The following is an 18,587-nucleotide window of genomic DNA, read 5'->3' as shown; positions in this document are numbered from 1 at the left end:
AAACTGCCTTTTGAAGCTGCTGCTGCAGCTTTCTTTGGAGTGCCAGGGCTCCTTCCCACCCAGAGCCCCAGGCTCTGTCTGACCCAGCCTTTTATGCACTTACACTCTAGAACATTTCCAAAAATATACATGCACTTTAACAAAAAGTCCTCTTTGCCAGGGTTCCTGTGGAGGAAACAGGCTGTGTGTGCTCCCAGTACAGCCGCTTGGAGAAGAGGACTGAGAAAGGAGCAGAGAAGCTGCCCCCAGACCACCAGCCACCCCCTTCTAATCCTTTGTGCCCCCTCTGCTAGTACTGCTCCAACTCACACTATGGGCATAGAGAGGGGTACCCACCCCCCAAATCTCCACAGACAGATCAGCAGAGCCTGCTCAGTTTCCTTCTCTATAAACAGAGAAGGATGGCATTTCTCTACTAGGTGTATGTTGTTGTTTGGTACCTTTAAATTGAGCACAACTCATAACAACTCTATGAACAACAGATCTGACCCCTGTCCTATCCTGTGCCAACCTCACAGTCTCTGACACTCAAGCACCTTGCCTCAGTCACTGTCATTCCACTTGGGTCTTCCTCTCCTTTGCTGTTCCTCTAACTTTCCAAGCATGATGTCCCTCTCAAAGGAACAACCTCTCCTGGTGGGATACCCAAAGCATGCCAAACAAAGCTTCACCATCTTTGTCTCCTAGAAGCACTCTGGCTTCACCTTCTCCAAGACATACCTGTTGTTCTTTTGGCCGTCCATGGGATGTGTGTGTGTACGTATCGGGGTTATGAGAATTAAGTTAACAACTTATGCTTAAGACTAATTATAGCAAACAGTTCATCACAGAGGTAAATAGCAGTTACTACTATGACTAGAGTAGGGAGCTCTCGTGGCCTTGTGGCAAGAAGTTGCAGTGCAATCCTGAAGGCATTTGAGACCCACAGTTGCTTCGTGGGAGAAGAATGGGCAATCTCCTCCCATGCTATTATTAACTGCTTCTGAAAACCCATTGGAAGGTCAAGTATGGGTTGGTTCCAACTCTATGGTACACAACAACAATGACTATAGTAGTCTGTAGTCAGGAGACTTTCTAAATTATTCAGGCACAATGATGCTAGTTTGAGGACTAAGGTGTGTGCCTGATCCGGTGATGATCTTTTCACTTACTATGCTGCTGGAAGCTGAACAATGAATAAGGATGACAAAGGAAAAAATTGATGCCTTGAACAGGGATATTGAAGAAGAGTGCTGAATAGCCCATAGGTTACTAAAAGAACAAATAGATGTGTCTTGGAGAAAGTGTAGCCAGAGTGCTCCTTGGAGGCAAAGATGATAAAGCTTCATCTCACATATTTTGGGCTTATTGCTAGGAAAAGCTTTTCTTTGGAGAAGGACATCATCATTGGAAAGCTGGAGGGACGGTGAAAGAGGAAGTCCCTCAGCCAGGTGGATTGACATGGTGACTGTAGCAATGGGCTCGAGGGTATCAGGAATTGTGAAGATGGCAAAGGATAGGACAGGATGCAGATCATCTGACTGTCTGAGTTCTACCAATAAGGTTCCTTTCTTTGTCGCATAAAACACAATCTTTTTTATTAAAGAAACTCCCTCTCCTCCCAGGGAGGGGGTAACATCAAGCTCAAGCTCACTACCTTGGAGTTTGAGGGGACTCATAGCGGACCCTCTAGCAGATTCACAGGGACATTAGCCATCTTTCTCCTGAGGAGTCACTTTTGGATTTGAAAGTCCAGAGAGGCACCACCTTTGAGTTAGAAGAGCAACTAGGTACTTTCATCAGAGCTCCAGGGGGCAATATATGGACAGGCCCTGTACAGGACAGAGGAGGATGCTGAGATGAAAGGCGATATTTAATTGAAAGTAAGGAGTCATAGAGTCACACTCAGAGCTGGGAGGGACTTGCTTTGTGATCATCTAACCCTCTTTTGACAAGAGGGATCTCAAGCTCAGAGGCTAATGAAGAAGCTGAAAAGATGCTACCAAGCGCTGGTATGAAATGGAAACAAGGGGTACTGAAGACCCACCTCACTCAATTTATAAATGTGCCCACTACCTCATCTCTAGTACTGAATGGAATTTATTTTTGCATTTTTATTTGTTTTAATTTTACACTGGTTTGTATACAAAGTTTGTATACATTGTGTTTCTCACTATCCTTCTTTAATATCGTGTTTCATACAGTCATTCTCATTCATTATGTGTTTTAAAATCATTCATCATTAAACCATGCCCATCATTACCCCGTCTTCCCAGATCCCCCCAGGATATTTTGCCATTTCCCTTACCTTTTTCCCTTCATCCATCAAATTTTGTGATCCTTTGAGTTCTGCTCCTGCCCCTCCCTACTGTTCTCACCCCTTTACCTCTTGGATCCTCATACATGTCTTACTAGTTAACCTTCTGTTTTAACAATAATGGTCCTATGCAGTATTTATCCTTATGAGACGGAGGTAGTTCACTCAGCATAATGCCCCCCAATCTCCCATGTTATGTAGTACTTTTTTACATCATCGCTCCTGAATGCTGCATTGTATTCCATCGTGTGAATGTACCATAATTTCTCAAACCATTAACACTGTTATGAACATTGGTATACAAATCTCCATTTGTGTCTCAGTTCTAAATTCCTTGGGGTATATTCCTAGGAGTGGAATAGCTGGACCGTATAGACAGAATGGAATCTTTACATTAGCTCTACTTCCCTTTAATGAAGAAAAATCCAAATGCCAGCAGCATAGATGGCATTTAAGCCTATGTTAGAAATGTTATTTGGCCATTTTTCCACGGAGAAGTTTTGTCTTCCAGTTGAACCATGGCATTTCCAATGGCCTTGTTTGTTTTTCTCATACCCAGCACCTTCCCTATCCACCCACTATACTACTTTGCCTGGCTGGGCACAGAGCCTTGATGGGCTTTAACTACAAGTTACTAAAGCTTTTTATGCTCTACATAGATTTTTGTCCTATCTGACTTGTGTTGCAAAGACCTGCAAGAAGAAATCTACCTTTCCTGAGATATAAGATATGAGCCTTAAAGAAAAAATCTACTTGTGCTTCACTCCTTCCCTTCTCTCAATGTCATTATCTGTTAAGTTGAGACTAATGACAGTTTTCTTTTCTTCTTCAACCCACCCCTATACTCTCCCTGGTAAATACTGGAGGATAATAGACAAACAGCTCAAAAGATGACAAGCCTTCCTAAAGGGTCTTCTGAAATTTACCTCCTGGGGGTCCACATTCCTTAAAGGTCTCTAGTCATTTAAGATATGGAAGAAAAAGGAGTCACACAGTTAGCAAGAACATTTCTATTGCACATATTTATTTTGACCATACACTGTGCAGCTAGAGTTGGGCTAGCTGTGAGTTGTGTGCCCACGCACGGTGGTTGTGGAATGTGTGGTGATGGTGCGGCGAAGCTTGTTAGAAAGAGAGGCACAGACATGCTGACCAGTAACACTGAGGAGGAAGGCACTCGCTCCTTACAATAACCAACCACGTAAGGTCAAAAGAGCAGCATCTTCCCAAGGATCAAGACTAGAGGCCAGGAAGGGGTGGGACAGACAGACTAAGGGAAACAAGACTACAGGGAGGAAGTGAGGGGGATGTGAGCATATTGTGGGGATCATATTTATTGTTACAAAGTAAAATATGTATGAGTGGTTGAATGGAAAACCAATTTTGCTTTGTAAACATTCACTCAACTAGCAAATATTCAAAAAAGAAAATATTGCTGGACTATTTCCCGGCTTCGGGGGCTTTACAACAGTTAGAATGACAAGACTGAAGCACTTCATTGGGATTCAGTTTCTTGGTTTGAAGATGTAGCGCCATGATCTTCTGGAACAAAAGAGAGAATGTTGTGGAAGAATCAAGCAACCTCTGCTCTGCTTTCGTCTCTTTGGTTTGTTCACTGTTAAGTGGAGACTGAAAGCGTGGACTCACCCTGGCACACGAAGCTTATGTCCTCCATCCTTGACTGGGGAGTAGCATCTCCCATGAAACTGCTGGCAGATTTGAACTGCCAGCCTTGAGTACTGCAGAGCAGCTTTTGACCACTAGGCCACCAGAGCTCTCTGATGGCCTTGTGGTAAGAAGATGAGGAATGCTAAAATGGATACTGATCGAAAGGGAGAAAAATATGGACCAGAACCAATTTTTTTCCTTTAAAATTTAATAGACTTAATGAGACAGGAGGAATTCCGACTGTTAATTACCCTGTGATATTCTTTAAGCTTCCAACTGAATCTATTCCTTCAAGATGCTTTCTTAGCTAAGTAACTGGTTAACTTACAAAATACTAGAAGCTGCTCTGAAATCCCAAAGGCACGCAGTTCAAATCCACCAGCTGCTTTGCGAGAGAAAGATGAGCAATCTCCTCCCTGTGCAAGTAATTGCCTCTGAAAATCTGCCGGAGGGTCAGCTATGGGTCAGTTCCCTCTACAGTACACAACAACAATAGCAATAACAACCACCCTTAAGTGCTATATGCTTTTTAAAAAACCAGCTCTAGGAAACCAAATGGTCAACAAATACCCCAAAACAGAGAAGAAAGCTGAGGGGCTGTGAGAGCAGCTCAGTGGGAGCTGGTCAGCTAATGTTGATACAGTCTGAAGAACATAGTCAAAATCACTCGCCATCTGGAGAAACTGTGGAGCTTCAGCCTGCTTTATGGTATACCCTTATGACAAAAAGCAGTGGCATAGAATGTAAACAACAAAGTCAAGATAAAGTTGTCATTTGTTCATTCAGTCAACCTTTGTACAAAGCACCAGCAACTAGATGTACATTGTTTGTTGTTGTTATGTGCCGTCGAGTCGTTTCCGACTCATAGCGACCCTATGCACAACAGCCCTAAACCCTGCTCTATCCTGCACCAACCGCACTGCCTCTGACACACCCATCCCGATTACCCCAGTCACTGAATCGATCCATCTCATAGAGGGTCTTCCCCTCCTGCGCCGTCCCTCCACCCTCCCAAGCATGATGTCCCTCTCCAAGGACCCGTCCCTCCTGGCAACATGTCCAAAGTATGTCAGACGAAGCCCCAGAATCCTTGCCTCCAAGGAGTAGCTTGGTTTAATCCTCTCCAAGATGAATCTGTTTGTTTTCCTGGCAGTCCATGGTACATTCAGTACCCTTCTCCAGCACCACAGCTCAAAAGCATCCACTCTCCTTCTGTCCTCCCTAGTCATTGTCCAACTCTCTGATGCATAACAAGCGATTGCAAAGACCATGGCCTGTATCAGGCGCACCTTAGTCTCCAGAGAGACACTGTTGCTCCTGAGTACCTTAGAGAGGTCCCTAACAGCAGACTTTCCCATCGCGATACGCTTTTTGATTTCCTGACTGCTGGTGCCAAGAGTGTTGACTGTGGAGCCGAGCAAACTGAAGCTGTGAACACTCTCAATCTCTTCGTCATCCATCCTGACGCTGCCAATCGTGCTCCTGGGCAGAAGGAAGACTTGAGGGCGGGCACAAGAAATCCAGCCAGATAAGAGACGAAGGGGCGTTTTTTTCAAAGGTACCCTGCTTTTCCGGCGGAAAGGGAAACATAATCCACTCAGGAGTTCTACAGGACACGGCACCTTACCTTGGAGACAGCTCAGCTAAACTCAAGAGACACTGGTCAAAAGGAAAATGTCAGCAGTCGACGTTTTTGGAATCACAGAAGCCAAGAAAGCTTAAGATACACCTGTCAGATCATGGGTTGGACAATGGAAGATATTTTCTGAAGGGACTTGGTAGATGAGAAGGGTTATCCTGGTGGAGGGTGGAGCTGGGAAGTAAGTGGGTCAAGGCACTGGGCTAAGAGGGGGGTCAACACTTTAACTAATGCTTACCCCCACAATAAGGGATTTATCTTTAACTGCTCCACAAATTGCTGTCTGTCAGATACTCCTCTAAATCTGAACATTCAGATCAAGACAGACTAGGAAGAAGGATTGGCCACCCACTTCTGAAAGAGCAGGCCTCTGAAAACCCTATGCACAACAGAACACACGCAGATTAACAAAAAGGGCAAGATGTACGTACGTTTTAATTATCTAATTCTCTGGATGCTACACCACTCTGGGGGCTTGGTTTACAATCAGCAAATGCAAATGCATGGCCTTAGCTATGGTGCCTGATCTGCTGGGGACAGCAGTGGTTCAGTGTAGAATTCTTACCTTCCATGAGGGAAGGTAGGGTTTTATTCCCAGCCAATGCACTTCCTGCAAAGCCACCACCCAGCTAAGGCTGCGAGGTTCAGCAGTGTGTGGATACTAACATGGACTAGAGAGAAAGACGTGGTGATCAACTTCTGCAAACCTCCTGAACTCACAGCTGCTCCTGGTGATGGTATTCTGTTCTGTGGAGCACGGAATTGCTGTGAGTCGGCAGCCAACTGGACAGAAGCTAACTACAACAGTGCCAGATCTGTAGGAGCATTGGGTAAAGGCTTGAACAATGGACATGCCAGTGAGAGGGGAAACAACAGGGCACTTATGTGAACCAGGGGACACAGAGACGGCTCCTGGAAGAGATGCAACTTCGTTAGGATGCCGAATATGGGCGAGATTTAGAGAACAGAATTAAAGTTTGGTAAATAGAATACAGCCGCAAAGGCAGAGACCCGAGGATAAATGCAGCTTCCACAGAGGATAAGCAAAGGCTTGCCTGATGAATAGCGATTCCTTATCTATGACTCATAGTCAGCAAGTGTGGTCTCCGTCTTATTTGGTCTTCCTGACAAGCCCCTATCTCCTGAGTGGTGGCAAAGAGATGAATGTTTAATCTACGCGATTTAAACCTTTTGTGAATGTAAATATTCCTTGAAGGTAATGCCTAGAATTTGGGGACAACTACACTGTCTCTCTCACTCTCGTTTCTCAGCTCTGTTTGCCCTTCTCTGAAATGATGTCTGGATTGATGGTGGGATGGGAGGTGGGGGACTCGCTTGACTTTATGAGGGTAAAATGTTAAGAGTATCAGGAGGTTCCTGGATCTGCTTTGTTAGCTGGGCATAAACGAGACAGATTGCTTCCCAAAATGAATGTTGCAGGAGTGAAGTAAGAACATTTAATGCAGGCAGGGCAGTAAAGGACAGAAAAGTTTATTAAGACCGAGGAGAGTTGATTAAGCAAGAGAAACACTCTCAGAAAGAGAGTGAACCTTTCTCAGGAGTAGAGAGGTGGCAGAAGGCACTGGTTTGTCCTGAGTTTCCAGATAAAAGCTTTGACGCTTCCTGCTTCTGGGCAAACACTAGCCCCGCCTCCGGCAGTTGGTTATTGGTTCACATATATTCCACTGATACAGGTCTGATGACGGCAGGTTCTGATTGGTTCTCCTCCTTGTCTTTCTCTGTTTCCTGTTTTTTCCTCCTTTTGACCTCTCTGACCCTAACATAAAGTGAAGAAAGCCCTGTAGTGTCTGTCCTCAGGCTCTCACTGTTGGATACCCTGACGGCCACAATGATAATGATGACATTATTGCCACTAGGAACTCTGGTGGTTTAGCGGTAAGAATCTGTGCTGCAGTCACAAAGACATAACGGTTCAGATCCGCTACTTTGCTGACCCTCCGCCTTTCCAAGCAGGATGCCAATTTCTAAGGAATAGGCCCTCCTCAACATGCCCAAAGTATGTGAGATTTGAGGGAGCTCTGGTGGCCTAATGGTATGGAGCTGCACTGCAATCCCGAAGGTGCGCAGTTCAAATCCACCAGCTTCTCTAAGGGAAAAAGATGGCCAATCTCCTCCTGTGCAATTAATCTGACTCTAAAAACCTGGAGGGTCAACTGTGGATCGGTTCTGACTGGACAGGACAGAACAAAGTATCGGAGATTCAGGTGGCACTTTCTCCAAGACATATCTGGATATTGGACTGCTATTGGTAGGCTGCTTTGAGAAAGTCAAGCTCTAGAGTATCTTTGTGCCTGGGCTTGCTGCATTACCAAGTGTTGTTGAGGCGGCTGTAACCAGGGGCCACTTGGCCAGAGACAGTCACATGGAGTGAGCTATCAAAGAACTTTCACAGAGTCACTGCTTTCTCCTATCTCTATCTCTTTGCCTTGATAATAGGCACATGGGCCGATTGGCAGGCAGCATCATGATGGATGGTGAAGAGATTGAGATTGTCAGCAGTTCCAGTTTGCTTGTCTTTACAATCAACACTCTTTGTACCAGCAGCCAGGTAATTAAAAGATGAATTTCATTGGGAGAACCTGCTGCCAGAGACCTCTCCAAAGTACTGAAGAGCAACGATGTCAGTCTGGGACAAGGACTAAGGATGATAGAAAGAGAGTTGATGCCTTTGACTTTGGTGCTGGAGAAGAGTACTGACTAAACCATGGATTGTTAGGAGAACAAACAAGTTCGTCCTGGAGAGAGTGAAGCCAGGATGCTCCTTGGAGGCAAGGATTCTGAAGCTTCATCTGACATACTTTGTACATGTTGCAAGGCAGAATCAGTCCTTGCAGAGGGATGTCATGCTTGGGAGCATGGAGGAACAGTGCAAGAGAGGTAGATCCTTGATAAGATGGGTTGATTCGGTGATTGGGGTAATCGGGATTGGGTGTGTCAGAGACAGTGAGATTGGCACAGGATAGAGCAGGGTTTAGGTCTGTTGTACATAGGTTCGCTATGAGTCGCAAGTGACTCGACAGCACATAAGAACTACAACAGACACATGCATACAGGAAGGAATCAATTAGAGGGGGAATTGGAGGGCTGGAAGACCCCTGGATCTTGTGTAAATAAATTCTCTTGTAACAGCCAGTAGATTGTCCTCATCAGACTGTGGAGAAATGCTATGAGCCAGGGACCTGTAGGCTTAGTTCTTGCTGAATTAAAAAGGGAGGAAAAAGCCATTTAGAAAATCAGTTCTCAAGACAATGGCTTTACTAGTCTAGATGCAAATACCTGTTTTGAATATCAAAAGCTGACTAATTGCTCTTTCTTTACATTACATTGCTTCTGTAAAAAACAAAACAAAACAAAAAGGTTCATCTTCCAGAAGGGGGATGGATAACTTGAGTTCCTGGAAAAGTGAAAATAAAGGCTAGGTTCTTGAAACACACTGCAGGTGCTTTGTTAAGTTTTGTTTTTCAACACAGCCCCTGCGCCAGTTTGTAGAGGAGGAAAGAAAGAATGAGAATAGTTAAGGGTAGTCAAAGTTGCATAAGCCCAGTTCTTCACACTTTGGTCTCCTGTTCTATCCTACATGATATCCTACATGAGATCACATTCTTCGCTGCATGGCTTAAGTGAAGGTGGCAATAAGGAGTTCAGATGAGCACGCATGGCTAGGAGGAGCAGGTCGGAACCCAGCAGCAGATGGAGAATTGCAAAGAGGATACTTAGCACCTCATGCAGTGAAGCCTTCTGGGACAAGGCAGGGTGACAGGCACTGGACCAGAGAGCTCACCGTCAGTGATTTCTTGCTGTACCCCAACCAAGGGGAGATGCAGAGTGGAGAACACTTTCCTCCTTTTAATTTGATTTGTTTAAAATTATATTATTTTTATTTCTTGTTAGGTGCTGCTGTGGCTCCAGTTCATAGTGACCAAGTGCACTGCAGAATATGGAACTTGCGGCACCCTGTTTGAGCCCACTGGGTCATTCCATCTTGTTGAGGGACGTGGCCCCTCCTGAGGACATCCTCAAAATCTGTCTTACCAACCTCGCTTTAAAGGAGCACTCGGAGAGCTGGAGCTGGTGGCATATCTGTGACTCATTGTTCACCCGCCCCTACCCCTACTATCCAGCAGTGCAGGCAAACGAGTAGGTCTCTTCCTCAACCAGGCTGGGAGTGAGCAGTGGGAACAGGAGTCAGAGTGAGCCTCAGGCCATCTTCAGCATCCGTCTTGCTAGGGACCCACCTTGCTCCTGGGCCCCATCCGGCAGAGATCCTTTCTGACCATGCCTTCTCACTCACATTCAGAGACTGCTGTAAAAACAAGCACTATATAAATGCTAAACAGAGCAGGCAATATCTGGTCCTGGATAAACAGACCATCAGCTCCTGCTGTCAACCAGTACCTTTCATGAACACAGACACATCTCGGAAGGAGGGGGAAAATGTTAGTGTCTCATCTCCATTTATTTCTGTGATTTGCTTTCAATCTTAGTAGCAGAATGTAATGTTTTGCTTGTGTGTGTGTGTGTGTGTGTGTGAGAGAGAGAGAGAGACAGACAGAGACAGATATTGATTTGGTATTATTGTTTTCTGTTTTTTTCTGAAAGAATTTTCTGGTTTGTCGTTTTAATCTCTTGAACCTTATATTTGTGAGCCCTGGAAGCGTTGTGGTTAAAGCATCTGGTTGCTACCCCAAAAGTCAGCTGTTCAAACTCACCATCCACTCCATGGGAGGAAGAGGTGGTGGCTTAGTTTCTGTACAGCCTTGGAAACTTTATGGGGCAGCTCCATTTTATGGGGTCTCTGAGAGTTGGCACTGATGCTACAGCTGTGGCTTTGCTATTTTAATATTCAGAAAACAAAGTGGTTTTTCTTCTGCTTGTGCTTCCAAAATGATCACCATAACAATGATCAGTTATAGAGTGCTCTCACATGTGTGTAGCATTTAAAAAAAACAAAACCCCAAAACATTAGAGCAGGAGTCAGAGGGCGTGAGGGCCTGCTTTGATTTCGTCAGCCGCCAACGGTGTGACCTGGTGCTTGACTCCACCACCCCAGGACTGAGCTGTTTCATTTCTGTGGTGGGAACTGCATACAAACCTGTTCTTCCCAGCACAAATGTTTGTGTGAGGAGTAAATAGGATAATTTATATGAAAACTTGAGGTAGATATTGATTTTTAGATGAGAAATTTGAAGCACACAAGGCCTAAGTGGTTTGTTCTAAGTGCTGTAGCTTACAAGCAGCAGAAGCCATAAATAAGCACAGGTCTTCTGACAAGTGATCTATCCCTAACGCATCAGCCCTAAGTGATAGCTAAGAGGTGGTCAGATGGACAAGCCAGCAAAAATCACCATATATAATAATAGTTGATATTTATCAACCCTTACGTGCCTGGCAGACACAAGTAGTTTGCAATTGACTTGAACCCATTTAGCAATCCCAAGGAAGAAAGGTTTGGCAGTCTGTTTTCGTAATGATTATTGTTATTGTTGTGTACCCTCAACCTGACCAATAGCTGACCCTCCAACAGGTTTTCAGAGGCAGTTTAATTGCATGGAAGGAAATTGTCCATCTTTCTTACACAGAGCAGCTGGTGGATTTGAACCGTGTGCCTTTGAGATGCAGTTTCTCACCTCTAGGCCAGAGCTGAGAAAACAGTGCATTTCCACTCTGTAACACATGATGTCACAATGAGTCAGAATAATCTCATCAGCAACATTTTGGTTGTTTGTTTTTTAAATATACTTAGCATTCTTCTAAGAATTGTACTGTACTGTTCTAAGACAGTCAATGTTTACAATAATCCTCATGTTATTATTACCATGCTTATTTGTAGAGATTAAGTAATTTACTGACGACCACAAAGCAAGTAAGTGGAGGAAACAAATGTAAACAGAGTCCGAAGCAGGGCCTGTGGCACTAACCACTACCTGCTGTTATCTCTCTATTACCTTCTGTGGCCCAGGACTGCTGCAGGCCAGGGCAGACGGACCTTCCAGGCCAGATCTAGGGGTAGCTGGAACCTAACTGACTTCTAACCAGTTGCTTGTGAGTCCTTTCAACTCATGGTGACCCCACATCAGGGTTAATTGCCAGGCATTTCTTCTGGTTAGCTGTCATGTGGGTTAATCATCTGCAAAAGGAGAGGTGGGTGGAGTCGAGCAGCATTGGGCTATTTATTTCTGTGATTGTCCAATAAGGTCCATATTGGTGAGGGCATTCAACTTGAGCACCCATTTAAACCCCCAGATGATTTGGTCCCCAGCACCCTGAAATTTCATTCTTTAGCCCTGGGTTGAGACTTGAGAATTTGCATTTCTAATATATACTGGGGGAGCTCTGGTAGCCTAGTGGTAAGAAGCTACGCTGCAGTCTCAAAGATAGGCAGTTCGAATCCATCAGCTCTTCTGCATGAGAAGGATGGGCAATCTCCACCTGTTTGATTAACTGCCTCTGATAATCCATCGGAGGGTCAGTTCCAACTCAACAGTATATAACTACAACAACAATAATATATACCTGGAGCTTTAATAGCCTCGTGGGTAAGGAACTGTGCTGCCAACCCAAAGGCTCAAGGTTCAAATCCACTAGGTGAACAATGGGCAATCTCTTCCTGAGCAATTTGTAGCTCATGAAAACTTTATGGAGGATGAGTGGGTTCTGATTCGATGGCACACAACAGCATAGCAATGTGTGGATATACCTGTGGACGTGGATGCTGCAGATCCAAGGACCACACTTTTGAGAAATGTTTACAGCAGCGCATCTGGGACCCAGGTCCAGCTGTTCTATGATCTCACCCTGTGATCTTCCTTTAGAGCTCAGCTTTCTCATCAGAACACAGAAGACTTTGGCTTGGACACTAGATTCTCTGAGAGGTTCATTCAGTGGGGCCCTACGGAAATGTTTGGTGGCCTGGCTGGGCTGCCTTCCCTGGGCTCGGTCCTCCTCAATGGCGCCGGCTGAGCCTCTGGTGGGCCATGCATTATGCATGTGTGAGCTCTAAAGCCCCCAGTGCAGACCAAGTAGACAGATTCTCTCTGCAGCCACGTCAGGAAAGGCTGGGCCCAGCCACGTAGCTCTCCCCGACAGAACCTTTCCTTCAGCTGTTGTTGTTTGTTCTATTGTTGCCTTCTCGTCGCCTTGTACTGACAATAGTCTTAAATAACCGCAGTGCTGTAGAGAAATCATTTGAACAGCAGAGAGTCAAATTAATACATTAGCCCTGACAGCTTAACTACGCGGAGTCCATTTGTATGTGCTGGCCAGCTGCTCCCTGCGACTTGTGGTGAGCCCAGCGGCCACAAGAGGGCGCGCTGAGCCCACGTTGAAAAGAGATGAGCGCTGCTTCCCTCAAACCCAACCAAATGCCTGGTGGTCGTATTTCCACCTGCTCCACACAGAGCATTAGACTCTAATTGGTGTGGGGGGGAAAGAGAGCAGCAACCCTTGTTTTCATACCTCAAACCCTCATAGGGTGCAGATTTCCTTTTTTTTTAAACTACATTATTTAAGCTTGGAGTTTAGAGTTGGAATTAAGATACTTATAGGAGTGTCTCATGGACCTGTCACCCCCATGAGCTACCGCGGTCCCAATTGTTTTTGTTGCTATGTGCCGTCAAGTCATTTGCAACTCTTAGCAACCCTATGTACAATAGCCCTAAACCCTGCTCTATCCTGTGCCAATCTTATTGTCTCTGTCACTCCTATTCCCATTACCCCATCTCTGAGTCAATCCATCTCATGGACGGGACGGTCTTCCTCTCCTCACTGTTCCTCCACCCTCCCAAGCATAATGTCCTTCTAGAGACACTCAATACTCATGCATGTAGCACCTTCTGCATCCTAGTCCCACCCCGACCCTCAGATTGTCCTTGTCACCAGGTTAGCATAGTTGAAGCTTCTGCGTAGCTCAGCTGAATTGGTTCAGCGATGGAATTCTCACCTACGTGCAGGAGACCGGGGTTCACTTTCCAGGTGCACCTCGTGCACAGGTGTCCCTGCTGTCTGTCAGCGAAGCTTGTGTTCAATGCTGCTTGCAGACTAGTACTGTCCAGGCAGAATCGCTGAGTGAATCACTTCCCCAGTCAGATAGTGAAAATCTTATGAATCATGATGGCTCAATGCAAAAATATTACAAGGATACCTCTCAAGACTGGATACTGTTTTCTTCCGTTGTGCGTGGCTCTACCAGGAATTGGGGATCGACAGCAGGATGGTTAACCATGAGAGTTCTTTGTCAGGTTTTCTAGTTCCCAGAAATGTGCATCTACTTCTTTCTTTTCCTGGGGCTAGAGCCCATGGTAGTTTTCAGAACAGCTCAGTCCTTTGGAAGGGAGGACAGTGGAGACTCAGAACATCACTCTGCCCCTGGATAAAGGAACCCAGCCTGAGGTGCTCGGTCTGCAGCCTACTGCTCCCCTATCTCTCAGATCCAGCGGTTTTTGACCTAGGAAAGTCTCCTGGTGGTAGAAGAGATGATTGAAGAGCAGGTTCTTGGTCATTGCTGACTGTTTGCTTCAAACCCTCTACCAGTTCACAGGGTGCTGGAGGCTGGGAATGGGGGTGGGAGTGGGCTATGGCTGTTACTGCTAGGTGTCCTGGTATAGATTCCAACTCACTACTGTGTCCTTGGAGAGGGACATGAAGCTGGGAAGGGTTGAGGGCTCAGAGAAGGAGAGGAAGCCCTTCAACCAGGCAGACTGACATTGTGACTACTGCAATGGGCTTGTGTGTCTGTGAGGAAGTGTGAGGATGGCACAAGATAGAACAAGGTTCAGATCTTTTGTTCATAGGGTCACTATGAGTTGTACCTGACTCAACAGCACCTGAAAACAACACTGTGTACAATCTTGTGTGCAACAGAACACAACCTCGCCTGGTCCTGTGCCGTCCTCACAAACACTGCTGGACTTAACCCATTGTTGCGGTCATTGTGTCAGTTCATCTTGTTGGGGAGCTTTGTCTCTTTCTCTAAACACTAGCCCCTTCAAATAACATGTCCAAAGTATATGAGATATCCTTGCCGCTAAAGAGCACCCTGGCTGCACTTCTTTCAAGAAATCAGGTTTGTTCTTTTGGCTATCATATGTTCAGTACTATTTGTCAATGCAACTCTTCAAAGGCTGTGTTCCTATAGTTTGGGGATTTTTTTTCCATCCCACTATTCAGTTTTTCATTCCATTGTTCAGTTTTCACATGTATATACTATGGCTTGGGGCAGGTGCACCTTAGTCTTTAAAGTTACATCCTTGCTTTTCCACACTTTAAAGAGATCCTGAACCGTGGATTCTCTCCTATAGTTTGTGGTTGTTGTTGTTGTTAGGTGCTGTTGAGTAAGACTCATAGCGATCCTATGAACAAAAGATCTGAACTCTGTTCTATCCTGTGCCATCTTCACACTTCCTCACACACGAGAGCCCATTGCAGCAGTCACTATGTCAGTCCACCTGATTGAGGGTCTTCCTCTCCTTCGCTGACCCTCCACTCTTCCCAGTATCATGTCCTTCTCCAAGGAATAGCCCCTCCTAGCAACATGCCTAAAATTTGTGAAGAGAAGCATCATCATTCTTGCCTCCAAAGAGCAGTCCAGCTACACCCTCTCTAAGACATATCTGTTTTCTTGGACATCCATGGGATGTTCATTGCTTTTCTCCAGCACTACAGCTCAAAAGCATCAGTCCATTTTTTGCTATTCTTATTCACTGTCCAGTTCTCAGATGAATAGCAAGTAATCAGAAAGACTAGGGCCTGAATCAAACGCACCTTAGTCCTCAAAGTGACATCATTACTCCTCAATAATTTGGAGCGGTCCCTAATCCTTAACTGTAGATATCCCCAGTGCAATGAGTCTCCTTATTTCCTGATTTCTGGTACCAAGAGTTTTAATTGTGAATCAATAAGATGAAGCTGTTGGCAGTTTTGATCTACTCTCCATCCGTCATGATAGTGCCCATTGGCCCAGTGGTGAGAATCTTTCAGTTTTTTACACCGAGATGCAGTTCATATTTAAGGCTATGTTCCTATAGTTTGGAGATTGGCCCCCCCTTTTTAAAAACTACTGCTTTCATGAATGTTGACTTTAGATCGTGGTGAAAAGACATCTTTGACAACTCCAATCTTTTCTTTCCATTAATCATGGCGTTGTTTATTGACATATTTGTGAAGATCTTATTTTCTTTCTCTTAAGATGTAACCTTTGATCTTCTTTGCTATAATCTTTAAGAAAGGAGATGGCCAGGTCTTTCTTCTGTGGTGTTGTTCATTGAGTTTGAACCACCAACCTTTAGGTTAATAGTTGAATGCTAATCATTTGCACCCCCAAGAGCATTTTCTTATTCCTGTTCAAAGTCCAAAAGTTAGATAAAAAAAAAACCTTGAAGTGTGAGTATTCTTTTCCTAATATTCTGTTTATGGGGAAGAAAGTTGTGGGACACTTGGTGACTATTTGAGATTGAAGTGAATATTTTGTTTCCTCCAAACAGAATTCAGGATGTAGCAGCTTCTATATAAAGAACCATTTTCTGACAACACAGTCATTAGATGCTATGGAAGCAGATCGAGTCAGACTTTGACATTTCTTCCTTAAAACTAGCAATATTTAGATGTTCCTTTGACAACGGAACCCAGGGTGCAGTAGATGCCTTTAAAGCTGTTTGCCCGGTAACTTTCATACTATTTGACCTTCTCTTGTCCACAGGCTGCAGTACATGAAGTCATGTTTAAATACCCTTCCCTAGTGCCCCAGTTACATCACGCTGGTTGAGGGATTGACATGTACCCCAAGCCCAAGCTGGTTCAGGCACTGCAGTTCCCCGGCCACAGCAGATTGTCCCACAGTAGACACCTATTGCAGCCTGAGTCTGTCAGAATCCTTTCTGAGGAATTTTGGCACTGAAATTGCAAAAGAGAAGTCAGTCTCTCTCTGGGTACCTGGAGCATAAGATGGATAGCAAACAGGGTGTTCTTGGCAGCTTCCTTGACGTTTCCACCTCTTCCCTGAAGCTCTCCTAAGCAGACCAGACAGAGTTATTTGCTTCCATCAGATTTTACCTGGTGCTGGAGAAGAGTACTGAATATCCCATGGACTGCCAAAAGCACAAACAGGTAGATCTTGGAAAAAGTGCAGCCAGAGTCTTCATTGGAGGCAAAGATGGTAAAGCTTTGCCCTTTATATTTTGGACGTTTAGCTAGGCTGGATTATTCACTGGAAATGGGCATCATGCTTGGAAAGACGGAGAGTTAGCGAAGGAGAGGAAGACCCTTAATGAGACGGTGTTTCAGCAATGGCTCGAGTGTGTCAGAGATGATGAGGATAGGGCAGGGTTCAGGGAGGCTGCGCAGTGGGTCTCTGAGTCGTACTTGACTTGGGACCACCTAACAAGAACAACAATAACTTCCTTAGAACATGTTCCTCTGCAATGAAGGACAGAATTGTCTTCTGCCCAAGACCACACCTTCCTCAAAGGCAGGGATCCTATCATGTTTGTCTCCATAATGCCTGACACATTCAAATTTCTCTTTCTTCCCACCTCCCAAGCCCTTCCCTTGTGTGGCAGTGAAGTAAATTCCATCTCATGGTGACCCTCTGAATACAAGTAGAAACGCTCCCTGGGGTTTTCTGAGCTGTGATGTTTTGGAAATAGATCACCAGACCTGCCTTTCAAGCGAGCTGTGACTGGTATGAATAGTCAAAGTTTGGGCCAACAGTTAAATACACAAGCAGTTAAACGCTTAAGCACAATCTAAATCCAGGATGAATGTTGGTGAAATTAGTATGAGGCTTGCAGCCTGCCCAGAAGCAAAGAAACGGCCCCTGAAGGAGTCCTATGGAAAATAATTTCGTTTCCCAAAGGATTAGTTACTATAAAGCTGGTGTGGAGGTACTGGGGGCGGGGGAGGGGGAATATATGATATCAACAGTGAACAAAGAAGTATAAAGAATATTATCATCTCTTCTCTTTCTTATTGTCATTTAACATCCTCATTTTTTTCAGATTTCTCTTTCTCTCTCTCATATGTGTGCGCACACACACATACACACTCCGCCCCCAAAACTTTCCCTTGTCTGCCCCGACCCCTACCCAGTGTTTAGGCTCACACCCCAATGTCTTCCAAGCTGCTGCATTTGAAGCCTCCTTCCAGCTCCAATCTCCAGAGGGACCTCTTCATCTTAAAGGCAAAAGAAAAGAAAAAGAAAGAAAAAAAAAAAGGAGAGAGGAGTTGAGACAGAAAGCAATGTGCAATTTTAACATTTTGTTCTTTACCATTTAAACTTCTGGAAGCAGTAACCGTACGATTTGTATGTTTTGTATCATGTCTGCTTCCTTGTGGGAGTTTCATAAATTGATGATGATAACACAGCACATTTCTTTTAAGTCCTTGGACATTCAGTCTTTATTGCTTTATAAAGTCTGCTCGGGGCACAGATGAAATGAAACTGGTAAGATTTTGCTTTGTCCATTTGGCAAATTTCATCTATCCCAGAATTTGCACCCGCTATGCAACTGACATTCAGAAGCAGCAAGCCATATTGCAAGAGGTACCTGAGACCAGTGCTGGGAGGCACAGGACAGCAGGTGACCCGAGGAGATGAACCAGGGACACCCTCAGCAGTGGGTTGAAGGGGAAAGGGCTTGATTTAATATCCATCTGGGAAAGCAGCCTTGGCTTCCTGTAACCTCTACATGCAATTAGAATTTTTTTGAAAATTATGCAAAATTCATTTCCCTCTAGCCCTATAACAAAATGCATGCAATATGTAAATAGCAGCGTTTCTAATGTAGAAGCTGTAACAGTCACCTGCTCTGTTTAATTATTGGAGTACAAGCATTTTCTCCCCACAGCTGAATAGCTGCACTAATAGGAATATTACACCGATGGACAAACTCACTCCCCGAGCCCATCCATTTTTGGCCTTTATGCTGATTCCATAAAAATACAAATATGTGTCATTTGTAGTTCACTCCA

Source organism: Elephantulus edwardii, unplaced genomic scaffold (genome assembly GCF_000299155.1).
Source record: "Elephantulus edwardii isolate Elephantulus edwardi_28Jun2011 unplaced genomic scaffold, EleEdw1.0 scaffold00063, whole genome shotgun sequence".
Taxonomy (NCBI): domain Eukaryota; kingdom Metazoa; phylum Chordata; class Mammalia; order Macroscelidea; family Macroscelididae; genus Elephantulus; species Elephantulus edwardii.
The sequence above is the reverse complement of the archived record's forward strand: the minus strand, read 5'-3'. Positions refer to the sequence as shown.